Genomic DNA, 17,015 nt, shown 5'->3' on the forward strand with positions numbered 1-17,015 from the left:
TTTAAAAAAATTATCCTCAGTAACAGTCAAATGAGTATTAAAACTGTAAAAGATCAATTTCACCAATAAAATTAACAAAGATTACAAAAACTCAGTGTTGACTAGAGTGTAGAAATATAGGAACATAGAGACACAGCTTAAAATAATGCAGCATATTCTCTATGTAATTCTATATCTAGGAATCTATCTGGGGGAGCTTATCACAGGTGTATATGCAGATTTACATACTAAGATATTTGTGGAAAAATTACCTTTGTTAGGGACAAACTGCAATAAATAAAAATGCAGGAACATGATTAAATTAACTATAGCCTGAATTAAATGAGCCTTTTTTCAAAAGTTGTTACAGTTTTAGGGAAATGCTTATAATAAATATTAAATATAATCTCAAGGTTAAAGTTGCACATATAGTTAGCTATACCCAGCACACACACACATACGTGCGTGCTTGCACACACACACACACACACACACACAGAGAGAGAAAGAGAGACGAGAGAGAGAGAGAGAGAGAGAGAGAAATCTAGATAAAATATGGCAAAATGTTAGTAGATACAATCTCTAAAACTGTAAGATTTGGGGATTACTTGGGGGTTTCTTCTTTATACTTTTTAGCATTCCTAGGATTTCTATAACTGAGGTGTATGACCTCTAAAATTAGATCTAAATATACATTATGTTTTTGTTTTTATGAAAAATATTTATGCTTTGTTTTGAACCAGTATAGTTTCCATTTGGAAATACATGGATGGGTAAAGATAAAAGCCATTTGAAGAGACAGAAACTATAGGAATACAGTGTAACAGCCTGTAAGAGACTACCCAGCCTGACAAAAGATATGGACATTGCTTTCTTAACACAGATTAAAAATCTGTCACAGAGAAAAAAATATAGCATTAATGGGGCAGTTCCACTATAAAGACATCTGCTAGAAATCTCATTATGCTAAAAAGCTGAGCATCAGACAAATTCTTAACTTGTCTTGCTGACAATCTCATCTCTCAGAAGGTAGTAGAAGCAAAGAGTGGAACTGCTACTTAATTCTGACCAGAAAGAAATAAGTGCTTGCTATTGCAAAGTAGGAGAAAATATAAACAAGGATTATACAGTAACATGAATTCAGAGTACCCGCATAACAGACCTAAAGAACATATACGCAAACTTTGAAGTAAAAAATAGCTGAATGTTTAATGACAGTGGATGACCACAAATTCAATATATGCTCTAAGTATATATAGCTGTGTAATAGGAATGTAACTATATGTAACTAAGTAATAGGAATGCTTCTTCTGAACTGTTCACATCTTTAAACCAATAATTTCACTTTGAAAGTACATGAAGAAGATCTTTCTGAAAAATTATAAAAATATGCACAGAGATGTTTCTGATAACATTATTTGTTATTGAAGCAAAATACAAAAAACAACCTAATCTCTAATAAAAGGACAGTATATTCATTCAATAGAGTATTATGCAATCATTATGATGACAGAATTTATGATAACATAAAAATTCAAATACTATCAGTAACAATATAAGCTGGCAAAAGTCAAAACACAAAATTTTCTAGGTCCCCTTGTATACTAAAAATCTAAGTATATATACAAATATTTTATTCAATCACTCAACAAATTTGATTAAGTGCCTACAAATAGACCAAGTAATGATCTTGGCATGGGATGAACATTGAATAAAATTAAAAAAAAAAAAAAAACTTAGGTTAAACAGTAAAGATCTTTCTATGATGAGCAGGTATTTATATTTGCAGAACCTTCGCTGCTTTTCCTCCCCTCAATAGTCACTCATCTCTTTACATCATTTTGTTTTACTTTTTTCTTTTTCCCTCAAACTATAGATTTCTTGGGCTCTTCTTCCAGTTCATTTTTAGTTTTTGGCTTTTTCTTCACCTACTCACTTTGATGACTTATTTAGCATTTAATAAATTTTACGTACAAATAACAAGTATTTTCTCATTTTCAAATGCGTTATTTACATCCTTTACATGTTGCCCTAATATACATACTCCTCCCCCTATATTTGCCTTTCTATTCCAAATGCCGAAGAGTCAAAAGTTTTTATGAACAGCTTGGCCCTGCATTTTGGAAGATGCTTCCTATCCAGCCGACCATCATGTCACCATAGGAGTTGGGCAATTCCCATGACATGTCACAGCATCGAATTAAGCATACTTATCAGCAAGCCTTGTTCACAAAAAGTTGTTGCTGCCTGTGGCTGGACATCCTGGATTTTAGTCAAGAGACAGTACTTTCTCTTAACGTCAAATGTCTTAAGGTTACATATTTTGAGATCTCAAAGGACCCTGACTTTTTCTTTCTTCCTGAGAAATGGACAGTCCCTTCTCCGCCATCGCCAGAACAGTGACCTCTGAATGGGTTCCAGGAGCTCTCTCATTCCTGCACGTTAGCATAGAGTCCTTCACTTTTACTTGATTTGGCTAGTTCGCATTATTGGTAATCTTTGAAGGTTTGTCTTAAAAGAGAGACGTTTCTGCTTCTAGAGGAAAAGGTTCTGTTCTTCTACGGAATCCGACTTTGCTAATCACAATAAATCCAACACCCAGGACTCGTCCCTTTGCTGCCTCCTCCCTCTCCTTGCCTCTCCTGAATTTTCCCTGCTTTCACATCAGGAACTCCTTGCTGCCCTCCCTGTCCCAATCCAAACTGGAGTAGGAATAGTAAACGGTAGACATGGCTTGAAAATCTCACTCCTACTACAGTGGCAGTGTAGTTGGCACCTCCGATATTGAAACAGGAGTTAAAGAGACCCAAATTACAGTTTCAGCTTTGCCATGAACTATAAGTCTATGTGGCCTTAGGAAAATTAATCTCTGAGGCTGTCTTTCTTCATCTGTTAAACAAACAAAAAAACCAAACCCTACCCTGCTGGGCTAATAGTGTACCTAAGAATAGATTGTGTGTGGTAATATATATGGAAGAGCTTTGAATATGACTTTTACTTTTATTATAGTGTATGTGGTCAGGGAGAATCACGGTTTACCACTTGACATTCAACTAGGGCAGCTACAGTGGCAGAGTTGTAGATTCTTTTTGCAAGAATGGAATATTGGAGGGAATTCTGGGAGAGTGAGTACCTCCTGGTTCTTGCTAGAGTGTCCCTCAACTGGATCCTGTATCCTTTTCTACTTCTCTATTTCAATTCTCTAGGGACAGTTTCTCCCCATTTTGGGGGTTCTGTGGGCTTGAGACATTGTTATGCTGTGGATAGAACACTGTCCTTTGGAAAAGCTGTATTATTAATAGTTTAACCTGGGCCTGTGGATCTGCCCCTCTTGGAAGCTACTTCCATTTTTTTCCATCCCATCTCATTTTGAGCATTTATTTGGGCATGTGATGTGTTAGGTGCTAGGAGAGAAAGAAAAATTACACGCAGTAAATTTTTGAGTCAGAGTCACAAATAATGAGAAAGATATATAAGTAACCCTATCATGATATGTTATAAAACCTCTAATTCTGGTTTGGACAATACATTTTGAAAATGTAAAAGAGGAGAGATTAATTCTAAGTGGTTAACTCTAGAAAGGCTTTGGAAGATATGGGATTTGAGTTGTAAATACCTAGCAGATAGGGCTTTCGTTGGGTCTGTACAGGCATACCTTGATGCTATTGTGGGTTTAGTTACCGACAATTGCAATAAAGTGAATATTGCAATAAATTGAGTCACACAAATTATTTGGTTTCCCAGTGCATTTAGAAGTTATGTTTACACCATACTGCAGTATATTGTGTGCAATATCACTATATGTAAAAAAGTATATATACCTTCATTAAAAATGTTTCATCTGAGCGTTCAGTGAGTCATAATCTTTTTGCCAGTGGAGACTCTTCTTTCAATGTTAAGAGCTGCTGATCGATCAGGGTGGTGCTTGCTCAAGGTTCAGGTGGCTGTGGCATTTTCTTAATAAAAGACAAAAATGCAGTTTGCTGCATTAATTGACTCTCGCTTTTGTGAAAGATTTCTCTGTTGCATGAGATGCTGTTTAATAGCATTTTACCCAGAGAATAACTGCTTTCAAAATTCTTCAGAATTAGAATAGATTATCTCAAACTCTGCTACTGCTTTATCAACTTTTTTCGTGTTTTAAAGCCTTGGCTGTCATTTAAGCAGTGTTCAGAGCACCAGGAGTAGATCCATCTTAAGAAAGCACTTTCTTTGCTCATCCATAATAAGTAACTCCTCGTCTGTTCAAATTTTATCATGAGATTGCAGTAATTCAGTCACATCTGTAAGCTCCACTTCTAATTCTAGTTCTCTTGCTATTTTCACCACATTTGTAGTTACCTCCTCCACTGACACTTTAACCCCACAAAGTCATTAATGAGGATTAGATTCAACTTTTTCCTAACTCCTGCTAATGTTGATATTTTCACCTCCTCCCATGAATCACAAATGTTCTTAATGACATTTAGAATGGTGAATCCTTTCCAGACAGTTTTCAATTTACTTTGCCCAGATCAATTAGAGGAATCACTATCTATGGCAGCTATAACTTTATAAAATGTATTTCTTAACTAATAAGACTTGAGAGTCAAAATTACTCCTTGATTCATGGGCTGCAGAATGGGTATTGTGTTAACAGGCATGAAAACAACAAGAATCTCCTTGTACATCTCCACTAGAGCGCTTAAGTGACTAGGTGCACTGTTAATGAACAATAATATTTTGAAAGAAATCTTTTTTTTTTTTAATGTGCAGTAGGTCTCAATAGTGGGATTAAAATATTCAATAAACCATGCTGTCAACAGATGCAGCTGTCATCCACACTTCGTTGTTTTGTTTATAAAACACAGGTAGAGTGGATTTAGTATAATTCTTAAGGGTCCTAGGATTTTCAGAAGTGTAAATGAGCACCTGGCTTCAGCTTAAGGTCACCAGAGGCATTTTCCCCTAATAAGAGGATCCAACCTGTCCTCTGAAGCTTTGAATCCAGGCATTGACTTCTTCTTTTTATAAAATTCCTAGATGGCATCTTTGTCCAATAGAAGGCTGTTTTGTCCACATTGAAAATCTGTTGTTTAGTGTAGCCACCTTCATTAATGGTCTTTGCTAGTCTTCTGGGTACTTGCAGCTTTTCTCTTAGTTCTTGCTGCTTTACCTTGTACTTTTATGTTCTCAAGAACCAACCTCTGCTAGCTTCAAACTTTTCTCGTGTGGCTTCCTTATGTCTCTCAGCCTTCATAGAACTGAAGAGAGTTAGAGCCTTAGTCTGGATTAGGCTTTGGCTTAAGGAACTATTATGGTTCATTTGATCTTCTATCCAGACCACTCAAACTTTCTCCGTAGCAGCAATAAGCCTGTTTTGTTTTTTTCTCATTCATGTGTTTACTGGAGTAGCACTTTTAATTTCCTTCAAGAACTTTTCCTTTGCATTTACAACTTGGCCAACTATTTGGCCAAGGGGGCCTAAACTTTCAGCCTATGTCAGCCTTTTACATGTCTTTCTCACTAAGCTTAATCATTGCTACTTTTGATTTAAAGTGACAGAAGTGTGATTCTTCTTTTACTTAAATACTTAGAGGCCACGGAAGGGTTATTACTTTGCCTAATTTAAGTATTATTGTGTCTCAGGGAATAGGGAGGCCCAAGTTGAGGGGAGAGATAGAAGAAGGGCAGGTTGGTGGTGCAGTCAGAACACAAACAATATTTATCAATTACATTTGCTGTCTTCTATGGTCACAGTTTGTAGTTCCTCCAAACAGTTAAAAGAGTAACACCAAAGATCACTGATCACAGATCACCATAACAGATATAATAATAAGAAAAATTTGGGACCCACCAGAGTGGGTCCCACAAAGAAAGTTGGTGAGAAGAAAAAGGGCCATTTTGCCATCAATGAGGTGGTGACCTGAGAATACACCATCAACATTCACAAGCACAATATTCACATGCCTCAAAAAGCTTGCCCCCCCGGCACTCAAAGAGATTTGGAAATTTTCCAAATGAAGGAGTTGGGGACTCCAGATGTGCACATTAATATCGGGCTCAACAAAGCTGTCTGGGCCAAAGGAATAAGAAATGTCCCATATCTTATCCATGCGTGCTTGTCCAGAAAACGTAATGAGGATAAAGATTCATCAAATAAGCTCTATCCTTTGGTTACCTATGTACCTGTTACCACTTTTAAAAATCTGCAGACAGTCGATGTGGATGAGAACTAATTGCTGATCATCAAATACATCAAATTATCAAATAAAGTTATAAAATTACCTTAAAAAAGAAAAATTTAAAAGATATTGTGAGAATTACTAAAATGTGGCACAGAAACACGAAGTGAACATGTGCTGTTGGAAAAATGGTGCCCGTGTATTTGCTTGACACAGGGTTGCCACAAGTCTTCAGTTTGTGGGGGAAAAAGCATTCTCCGTGAAGCACAAAAATGCAAAGCCCAATAAAATGAGATATGCCTTTAAATAGGAATGGGTGAGATGAATCCAAGGGGAGAAGTGAATTTGAGAAGGTGGAATGCAAGATGGGGTAGGTGAGGGTGGCAGGAGAGGAATCTGGAGTGTAGAAGAAGGGGGAGGGGCCCAACTATAGAAGGGGCATATTGCACTCTGCTTTCTTCAGCCCGTGTGAATGAATTTACTAGCTTTATTTCCTGAATTTATATTGAGTATTAGAAATTAAACCACTTCAATGATATATAATTCTCATGCTTCAAGTTATATCTGATTATGATGATACTTGATCCATAGACTCTTTTGTAGTCTGCATCGAGTGAAAAGAAATCAATACCTTTATGAATTTAAATAATTGCATGTTTGGTTATCTTATATTATCAAGAGCTGAGAATAGCTAGTGATCATCAAGTTTAGTGGAATCTTGTGAGATGAACTGATACAGAGAATGTGGCATATACTATTAAAAGTGGGCCTGTGGCTCAGACTAAAAGCTTTTAAAAAGTGCCCCAAGGACTATGTTGAGGTGAAGGAAAAACTGCAGTTGGATTGCAAGTAAGAGATTAGTACCCGAGTCATAAAGCTTATAGTTAGGCTTTGAAATAAGAGGTGAAGGAATAAAATCAATCCAGAAACCTGCTACCTGAAAATTTAATATCATTGTGGAAACTTCAGAGAAAAGTTTAATAACCTCATTTCTTCTTGCTCAGATGGTGCCACTGTAAGCTATATATTAATTAGTTTTAAATAGACAAATGGGACCTAATCAAACTCCACAGCTTCTGCACAGCAAAGGAAACAGTCAGTAGAGTGAATTGGCAACCAACAGAATGGGAAAAAATTTTTGCAGCCTACCCATCTGACAAGGGGCTGATATCCAGAATTTACGAAGAACTAAAGCAGATCTACAAGAAAAAAACAAACAAGCCTTTTCAAAAATGGGTGAAGGATATGAACAGATACTTTACAAAAGAAGACATACAGGAGGCCAACAAACATATGAAAAAATGCTCTTCATCACTGGTCATCAGAGAAATGCAAATCAAAACCACATTGAGATACCATCTCACACCAATTAGAATGGCGATCATTAAAAAATCGGGAAACAATAGATGCTGGAGAGGATGTGGAGAAATAGGAACACTTTTACACTGTTGGTGGGAATGTAAATTAATTCAACCATTGTGGAAGACAGTGTGGTGATTCCTCAAGGACCTAAAAATAGAAATCCCATTTGACCCAGCAATCCCATTACTGGGTATATATCCAAAGGATTATAAATCATTCTACTACAAGGACACGTGCACACGAATGTTCATTGCAGCACTGTTTACAATAGCAAAGACCTGGAACCAACCCAAATGCCCAACGATGATAGACTGGATTGGGAAAATGTGGTACATATACACCATGGAATATTACGCAGCCATCAAAAACGATGAGTTCACGTCCTTTGTAGGGACATGGATGAACCTGGAAACCATCATTCTCAGCAAATTGACGCAAGAGCAGAAAATCAAACACCGTATATTCTCACTCATAGGCGGGTGTTGAACAATGAGAACACATGGACACAGGGAGGGGAGCACTACACACTGGGGTCCGTTGGGGGGAAATGGGGGAGGGGCGGGGGGTGGGGAGGTGGGAAGAGATAGCATGGGGAGAAATGACAGATACAGGTGAGGGGACGGAAGGCAGCAAACCACACTGCCAAGTGTGTACCTATGCAACAATCTTGCATGTTCATCACATGTACCCCAAAACCTAAAATGCAATAAAAAAAAAGTCTTATTAGGAATAACTAAAGGCAGAAGGAACTTTCTAGTATAAATATAAACTTCTATCTTTCAGCACATTTCAAGTATACAATACAGTATTAACAACTATGGTCACCGTGCTGAACATTAGATCTCCAGGATTTATTCATTATGTAACTGAAAGTTGGTTCTCTGAAAATGGATCCTTTGTGATTCTTATCACAAAGACACACAGAAAATGGTAACTACATGAAGTGCTAGATGTGCTAATTCATTGATTGAAGCAATTATTTTGCAATGTGAATCAAAAAATTGCAGTGCGTAACTTAAATATATACATTTTTTATTTGTCAATTATACCTCAATAAAGCTGGAGAAAATATCTCCTTCATAAACCATAAAGACCAGAGTCTGAAAGAATTATTATTTTTCTAGAAGGTGAGTACATTTCCTTCTCCTTGTATATAACCCAGAGGAAATTCTAGTTGCTTTAAAAAGCCTAGAAGGACTCTTTTAATGAATACCCTCCCTGTACCAGCAGCACTTTTTTTTTTTTTTTGAGATGCTTAGGTACTCAACAAAGATCTCATTTACTTTTCCAAATTTTCTAAGTGGTCACATGATCAGTAAGAAGCATTTCTAGTTTTCAGTGTCTTGGGCAGTCTGGGAGAAGAGAGTTTGGGGAAAACAGAGAGACCAATGTTCTCTACTGTTTTCTTGTCCCAGAGCAGTTTCAGTGTTGATTTTAGGCATCCCATTCTGAAAGCTCATGGAGACTGACTGTCAACGAACTTTAAGTGGGACAGGTGGCAAGCAGCCACTATGGGTAAATTTGCTATGATGACAGTCATCACTACCATTAATCTCCACTGGTGTTGCTACTGAGGTTTGAGGACAGTAGCAAGAAAGGGCGCTGGAAGGGCCCAGATACTAGGGACTTGGAACCTTTATCCCTCTACAGAGGGATAATTACATGTGTCTACTTCACTAGGCTATGGTATCTAGTTGTTTGTTGAGACAGCAGTCTAGATGTTGCTGTGAAAGTATTTTTTAGTTATGGTTAATGTTTAAATCAGTAGACTTTGAGTAAAGCAGAATACACTCTGTAATGTGAGTGGTCCTCATCCAATCAGTTAAAGGCCTTCAGAGAGAAAAAAAAAGACTGAGGTCCTCTGAGGATGAAAGAATTTTGCCTCTGTATTGTCTTCAGACTCAAGACTACAATATCAACTTTTCCCTGGGTCACCGTTCTGCTGGCCTGTCCTACACATTCAGACTTGCCAGCCCCCACAATCATATGAGTCAATTCCTTAACATAAATATTGTTCTTTGTATATATATATTCTATTGATTTTATTTCTTTGGAAAACCCTAATACATCCCTTTTTGGTTTTTGTTTGTTTGTTGCTGCTTGTAGTGAAGAGTCAGAGTTGAGTAGTCCAGACAGGATTAGATGTCAAGTGTGCACCATGCTGCCTGTACTTTTTTCTCATTGGTACTCATTTTCCCATCAGGTCAAGAGACTGACTGATAAGAGTAAAGGGAAATGAAATGGCTTTAGCATGAAGCGTGCACAGCATGGTGTTGGTTCTGTTTAGCTTCAGGGGCTCTCTGTTCCTCATCTTTCCTTTTAGCCCATTAATGTCACGTTCCATTTGAGGCTGAGCTGTGTTGCACTTTGCTGGGAAGAAGGAATGTAAGCTTCTTTTATTAATGGGTATCGTGTTTTCCTGACCTTTCCTTGTTTTTTTTTTTTCTTTCCGAGGAAAGATGGCTAGAATTTTGCAGATTCTGGTTCAAAATTGTACTTTTTGACTTGTTTCAAAGTGGAACAAACCTTATATTCTTTAAAGTTTTGTTTGATAACCAAATCATCTTCATTTTAGCACTGTTCAATAGAACTTTCTATGATAACGGAAATGTTCTTTCATGCTGTCTAATATGGTAGCCACGTGTGGCTGTTGAGCTCTTAAAATGTGGCTAATGTAACTAAGCGACTGAATTTTAAATTTTATTTGCTTTTAAATCATCTAAATTTAAATAGCCACACAAGGCTAGAAGTTATGTTGGACAGCACAAATCCAAGTGAGTGTTCCAAACATCAATTTGCAGTTTTTGTTTGTTTGTATGTTTATTTATTTTATGACAGAGTTTTGCTCCTGTTGCTCAGGCTGGAGGGCAGTGATGTGAGCTCAGCTCAGTGCAACCTCTGCCCCCTGGGTTCAAGCAATTCTCCTGTCTCAGCCTCATGAGTAGCTGGAATTACAGGTGTGTGCCACCATCCCTGGCTAATTTTTTGCATTTTTAGCAGAGATGGGGTTTCATCATGTTGGCCAGGCTAGTCTTGAACTCCTGACCTCAGGTGATCCACTCACCTTGGCCTCCTTAAATGCTGGGATTATAGGCATGAGCCACTATACCCAGTTCCAACTTACTTTTAACAAGTAAAAGCAAGTGTCTTTTCATATAGTGACTTAATGCTAAAAAATATAAATCTTGGCTTCTAAATGAGGTGCTTGGACCAGCCCCATCAGCCTCCCTTATGAGTTTCTTACACATGTAGAATCTTAGGCCTCACTCTAAACCTACTGAATCAGAAAACTGCATTTTAACAAGATTCTTGGTTTATGTACTCATTAAAGTCTGAGAATTACTGACATAAACTGTCCATACAAACACTCTAAGTTCACAGACAGAGGTGAGGAAAAGCAGCAAAGATTTTTTTCTGAATTGCTTACATGGCTTCTTCTGTGTAGCCCCCGTATATGGGCAAAGGGCTCCCATCCTCGTCCTGGCATGACCTTTTTAGGGCAAGTATTAGAATCTCTCTATGCATGCTTTTGGTTTTTCAAAATGTTGCATCTGCTCAAAAACTTGTGATATTTTTTCTTGTTTAAAAAAATAGGGTAGCGTGTTTGAATCCTAGGGATTTCTTAAAGTGAAAAATCACTGCTCCTGAATAAGCAGCCAGTTGTCCTGTGTGATATATGTGATGCGGTTCATTGATAAAATAATTTTCCAAAGTACATATGAACATCTTAACTGCTTTTTTACTTACTATCTATCAAATCAATTCTAACTTATTGATAATATTAAATATAATCAGTGTTTAGTGTTACATATAATTGTGACTCCCACATACCTGACACTGTTCTGTCATTATTTTGGGGAGTGAACATTACAGTGTATAATAGAGACTGGAGGTGGCTTACTAGTCGACAATCTACAGACACATTCAGTAGGTTCCAAAATCAATTCTGAACTACTAAACTTTTCTGACGCTGTGGTGGGTGTCATATAAAGCAACTTATGGCAAAGTCATCCTAGCTTTTCAGGGCAGAACCACATAATAGGCAGTATATCATATTAACTTGTAGTTTTGTTGAAACAACTCTAAAATGCTATAGAAATTGGTAAAACAATGAACAGAAAGTGCGTAGAAGGATATCACGGTTTGTGATTTTGTATTAGCTTCTATCCTAGCACTTTTTTGTGTCTCTACCATTATGTTCCCTCCCCTCCCCTCCCCTCCCCTCCCTTCCCCTCCCCTCCCCTCCCCTCCCCTCCCCTCCCCTCCCTTCCCCTCCCTTCCCCTCCCCTCCACTTCCCTTCCCTTCCCTTTTTGAGACACTGTCTTCCTCTGTCACCCAGGCTGGAGTGCAGTGGCTGTATCATAACTAATTACAACCTTGAACTCTCCGACCTAAGCAATCCTGTCTTAGCCTTCCAAGTAGCTAGGACTACAGGTGTGCGCCACCATGCCTAGCTAATTTTTTTTTTTTTAATTTGTTTGGTAGAGATGGGGTCCCACTATGATGCCCAGGCTGGTCTTGAACTCCTGGCCTTCAGCAATCCTCCTGCCTTAGCCTCCCAATGTGTTGAAATTACTGGCATAAGTCACTGTGCCCAGTCCATTTTTCTTTTTGAATTACTTGTAGTTCATATTATATTGCTACACTTCATACAGGGTACTTTGTGGTAATGAATTGGGGCTATACATTTAAAAATAACACTTTGCGTGAAAAATACGGGTTTAGGCCAAGTGCAGTGGCTCACACCTGTCATCTCAGCTCTTTGGGGGCCCAGGGCAGAAGGATCGCTTGAGCCCAGGAGTTTGTGAACAGTCTGGGCTGTATTGCCAGACTCCACCACTACCAAAAAAAAAAAAAAAAAAAAAAAAAAAAAAAAGAAAATTAGCTGGACATGGTGACACACACCTGTAGTTCCAGACACTTGGGAGACTGAGACAGGAGGGTTCTGTGAGCTCAGGATTTTGAGGTAACAGTGAGCTATGATTGCATCACTACACTACAGCCTGGGTGACAGAGACACTGTCTCAAAAGAAAAAAAAAAAAAAAGGATTTACTCAGTTTCAATCAAAATTAGGAATTGCTGTCAGATCTAAGGTTCATCCATTCTGATAGTTAAACACATATCATATGCGAATATTAGTACAATGTTTTCCTTCATATTTTCAACAGGAGTAGATAGAGAGAAGTCTGAATTCTTCACATTCAGAGGTCACAGATTACAGTTTAAAATTTAGCCTGGGTTTTTCAGCCTGACAGATTTAAGTACTGGCTGGTTCACTTATTTATATAGAGAAGATAACAATACTTATCTCGGACATAGCTCTAACTCTCTCAGAAAACAACTGTGGTCTTCTATGCTTTTTTCAGGAGATGACCTTGGCAGATTAGAAATATCTGGAATATGAGATTTTGATTAATGAAGCCACATTCAAGGGGTGGTGTTATAATTTTGGGGAGATGTGGCCCCAGATGTTTTACATAAACACATATTGATTGCAGACACTGTGGTTGATGTTCTTTCATAGGTCCAATTCCAGAAGAACCTACATGCTGAAGAAGCTGAAAAAGACTTTCATGTGCTCTGACTGGGGACTCAGTGTGTATCTGACTTTTCTGAAGTATCTACATCTTCATGAGATCCTTTTCTAGATAATTTTAGAGGTAAGAGTCCTTCAACTCTACTGTGGTTCTAATCATACTTAGCAAAACTTTCCTTGGCAGCTGCATCTATGTTGGCCTTCAGTGTGCTATGATTCAAATCCAGACCAAGAACTGGTCCAGAGATCCCAACCTTGAACTCCTGCTAACCCTTGATGCCTCTGCATATCAACTGATTACATTGTGGAATTGTCCCAGATGCTTGCAAATATTCAGGAGAAAATTGAAGTTATCTGAAATGCCATTACTCAGCGATAATAGTTTAGATTTTCATGTATTTAACTTTAGTGGTTTTTTTTTTGTTTTTTAATGAGGGCAAATTTACATATGCATATATACATATTTACTTACATATGAATTAGATTGGTTGTAACCATGTTATATTCTTCTCTTTAAACGATATGAAAAATCAAGCCAGGTGATGTGGCTTATGCCTGTAATCCCAGCACTTTGAGAGGCTGAGGCAGGAGGATTGCTTGAACCCAGGAATTTGAGAGAAGCATGGGCAACATAGTGAACCCTTGTCTCTAAAAAAATTTTTTTTAAAGTTTGGCACGGTGGCACGCACCTGTGATCTCAGCTTCTTGGGAGGCTGAGGTAGGACACTTGCTTGAGCCTGGGAGGTTGATGCTGCAATGGGTCGTGGTCATGATGCCACTGCACTCCAGGCTTGGTGACAGAATGAGACTTCATCTCTAAAAAAACAAACATAACCTAAACAATGTAAGAAGTCAAATATCATGGGAAAAATGCATGTTATTAAATATTTTCCAAGAATATGATTTTTTTTTTTTTTTTTTTTTGAGACGGAGTTTCACTCTTGTTACCCAGGGTGGAGTGCAATGGCGCGATCTCGGCTCACTGCGACCTCTGCCTCCTGGGTTCAGGCAATTCTCCTGCCTCAGCCTCCTGAGTAGCTGGGATTACAGGCACGCGCAACCATGCCCAGCTAATGTTTTTGTATTTTTAGTAGAGACAGGGTTTCACCATGTTGACCAGGATGGTCTCGATCTCTTGACCTCGTGATCCACCTGCCTCGGCCTCCCAAAGTGCTGGGATTACAGGCTTGAGCCACCGCGCCCGGCCAAGAATATGATTTTTAATGGTGACATTCTTTTCTATTACATGGGTGTTGCATTATCTGTTTAACCATTCTTTTATTGTTAGACTTTGGGTTTTAAAAATTTGTTGATATTGTAAAGAGCACTTCATTGCTACTGTTTCATATGGTATGAATTCTTTCTTGAAACATATTGCTAAATTCAATTCCAGAGAGGCTGTGTCACTTATGTTCCCAGTAGCAGTAGCTGAAAATATGTATCTCCCAGAATGCCAGCAAGTTCTGAGAATTGACATTTAAATGATGCCCATTTGATGAGACGATCAACTAATAGTTTTAACCAATTAATTATTTTAATGAGTTGTTTTAATGTGTACATGGTCATGTATAACTTTACATTTATTCTGTACAATTTAAAGTTTATCATTTAAAAAATATTGGAATGTTGAAGGTTTTTTCCCCCAGAACAGTCCTAATATTTTTCACAAAGTAGTAAATTTTTATTTCAAAAAATTCAGAAAATGCAGAAACATGTAGAGAAGAAAATAAATGTCACTCAATTCTATCACTCAGGAGTCACTATGGCTGACACTTATATGTGTAGAAGTCCATTTGTATTTTCTGTGGCTACATAGCACATGCCACATAACTATTCATTTGTTCTTTCCTGGCACCAGAATGTAATCATATATTGTTTTTGTAACCTAATCTTTCTCTACTAAAAATACATTGTGGGAAAAGCAGTGTGATGTTTTGGTCATGAACGTGGTCTTGGAAGTTGAACTTCCTAGGATGGCATCTAAGCTTTGCCACTTATTATCTATGTGACCTTGAGAAAGTTGTGCACTTACTATGGACTCTTCTTTCTAATTTGTAATACAGAGGAATGGGAAAAATTGGGAATAACAATAAGTGGAAATAATTTATAATCTATTCACAGAGTTGTGAATAGCAAAAGAAACAAAGCATGTAAAACACTCAGAACAGTGCCTGGCAGATAGTAACACCCCATAAAAGTGAACTTTTATTATGTTCTCATACTGATAATAGATATCCATTGCTGGGAGTATAATTTTTAAAAATTCTGTCATTGGGGTATTCTGTTGTATCATAGATTTTGTTTTTGATTGTATTAAAATTTACTGAAACAATCCCCCTTCAAAGGTTGGTAATTTTCAGTTGTTTGTGATTTCTCATTTTTAGATTTTTCTAAGATGGATGATGAGTAAGGTAGTTCAGAGTTTCAGAATACTGGCTGTTAAAATTACTAGCTATGTCCCTATGAATTCTGGCTCTGCCACTTACTAGACAAAGTACTTAACTAAATTCTCATAAGGTTGTTTATTATCTGTTGTAAAGTGAGAGTTAATGATTTAAAACCATCTTCTTTGCTCATGATTCTATGAGCCACTATTTTGGGGGAGGCTCAGCTTGGTGATTCTTCTACTTCTCTTACCTTGGATCACTCATGGGGCTGCAGTCATCTGAGTGTGCAACAGTAGCTGGGTTGTCTGAGTTGGCCTCCCTCACGTCTTAATGTTTGTTGCTGGTTGTCATCTGACCACAAGTCTTCAGTAGGCTAGTTAGAGTTTCTTAACATGGTGGCAATATTTCAAAAGTAGAAAGAGAAGAGGAAATCCTCTATTTGTGATATTTGCTTGCATCTCATTGACCAAACAAGTGACATGGAAAACCCAGAGTCAGTGTGGGAGGGACCTAAGCAAGGGCATAGATACAAGGAGGCATATTTCATTGGAGGAGATCATTATGTAATAATATATTCTAGTCACTATAAAAATTACAGTTTAAAGTAGAAATGATAATAACAGTATCTACCTCATAGAATTATCATAAAATTAAATGGTCCAATGCATGTGTACTGTTTGGCACAGTGCTTGGGACATGGTAAGGGTTCAATAAAAGTTAGTTATATTGAGTGCTGGCTTGATTATATTCTTGGGAAATGTATTGAGGTATTGAGATATGTACCTGATAAAGAATAGATACCAATGGCAAATTACATATTTTCACACCCCTTAAAAAACATTGGATATCATCACTTTTGAAAATCATTGTCACATAGATGAATAAAAATAACTCATTATAATTTATATATTTTTGATTACTCATGTCTTTGTACACAGTTTCCATTGATTCATGACTATATGTATTGCTTTAGTGAACTGCCTATTCATGCTTTTTGCTCATTTCTTAAAAAAAACTTTAAATTTTTGAATAGTTTTAGATTTATAGAAAAGTTGCAAAGATAATACAGAAAGTTCCTTTATATCCTGTGTAACATCTTATGTTGCCGTGGTACATTTGACATAACTAAAAAACCAACTTTAGTACTTTATTGTTAACTAAACTCCACACTTTATTCAGATTTTACTAGTATTTTCACAAATGTATTTTTTTTTGGTGCCAGGGTCTAATCCAGGGTACCACACTGCGTGTAATTTTACAATTCCTTAGTCTCCTATGGTGTGTGACAGTTTTTCAGTCGTTCTTTGCTTTTTGTGATAGTGATAATTTTCAGGCTTTTCAGAAAATGAAACTAAATGTTGGGCTATTACACTTATAATTTCATATATATATATTTATTATACTTTTAAGTTCTGGGGTACATGTGCAGATCTTGCAGGATTGTTACATAAGTACACACATGCCATGGTGGTTTGCTGCCTCCATACCTCCATCACATACATTAGATATTTCTCCCGGTGTTACCCCTCCTCAAACTCTGCACCTTCTGCTATCCCTCCCCTCGCTCCTCATAACCCAAAAGAAC

General features: G+C 37.4%; 1 protein-coding gene across 1 annotated transcript in view; it reads left to right on the forward strand.

Annotated features, from left to right (window-relative positions):
- TTC29 (tetratricopeptide repeat domain 29) overlaps window positions 1-17,015 on the forward strand; it is a 915,079-nt gene that overhangs the window by 179,983 nt on the left and 718,081 nt on the right. The window contains exon 3 of the mRNA XM_074396845.1: window positions 13,032-13,167. The gene's annotated coding sequence lies outside the window, so the exon portion shown is untranslated. The remainder of the gene's footprint in view (window positions 1-13,031; window positions 13,168-17,015) is intronic.

The sequence above is a fragment of the Saimiri boliviensis genome, chromosome 3, assembly GCF_048565385.1.
Source record: "Saimiri boliviensis isolate mSaiBol1 chromosome 3, mSaiBol1.pri, whole genome shotgun sequence".
NCBI classification, from domain to species: Eukaryota; Metazoa; Chordata; class Mammalia; order Primates; family Cebidae; genus Saimiri; species Saimiri boliviensis.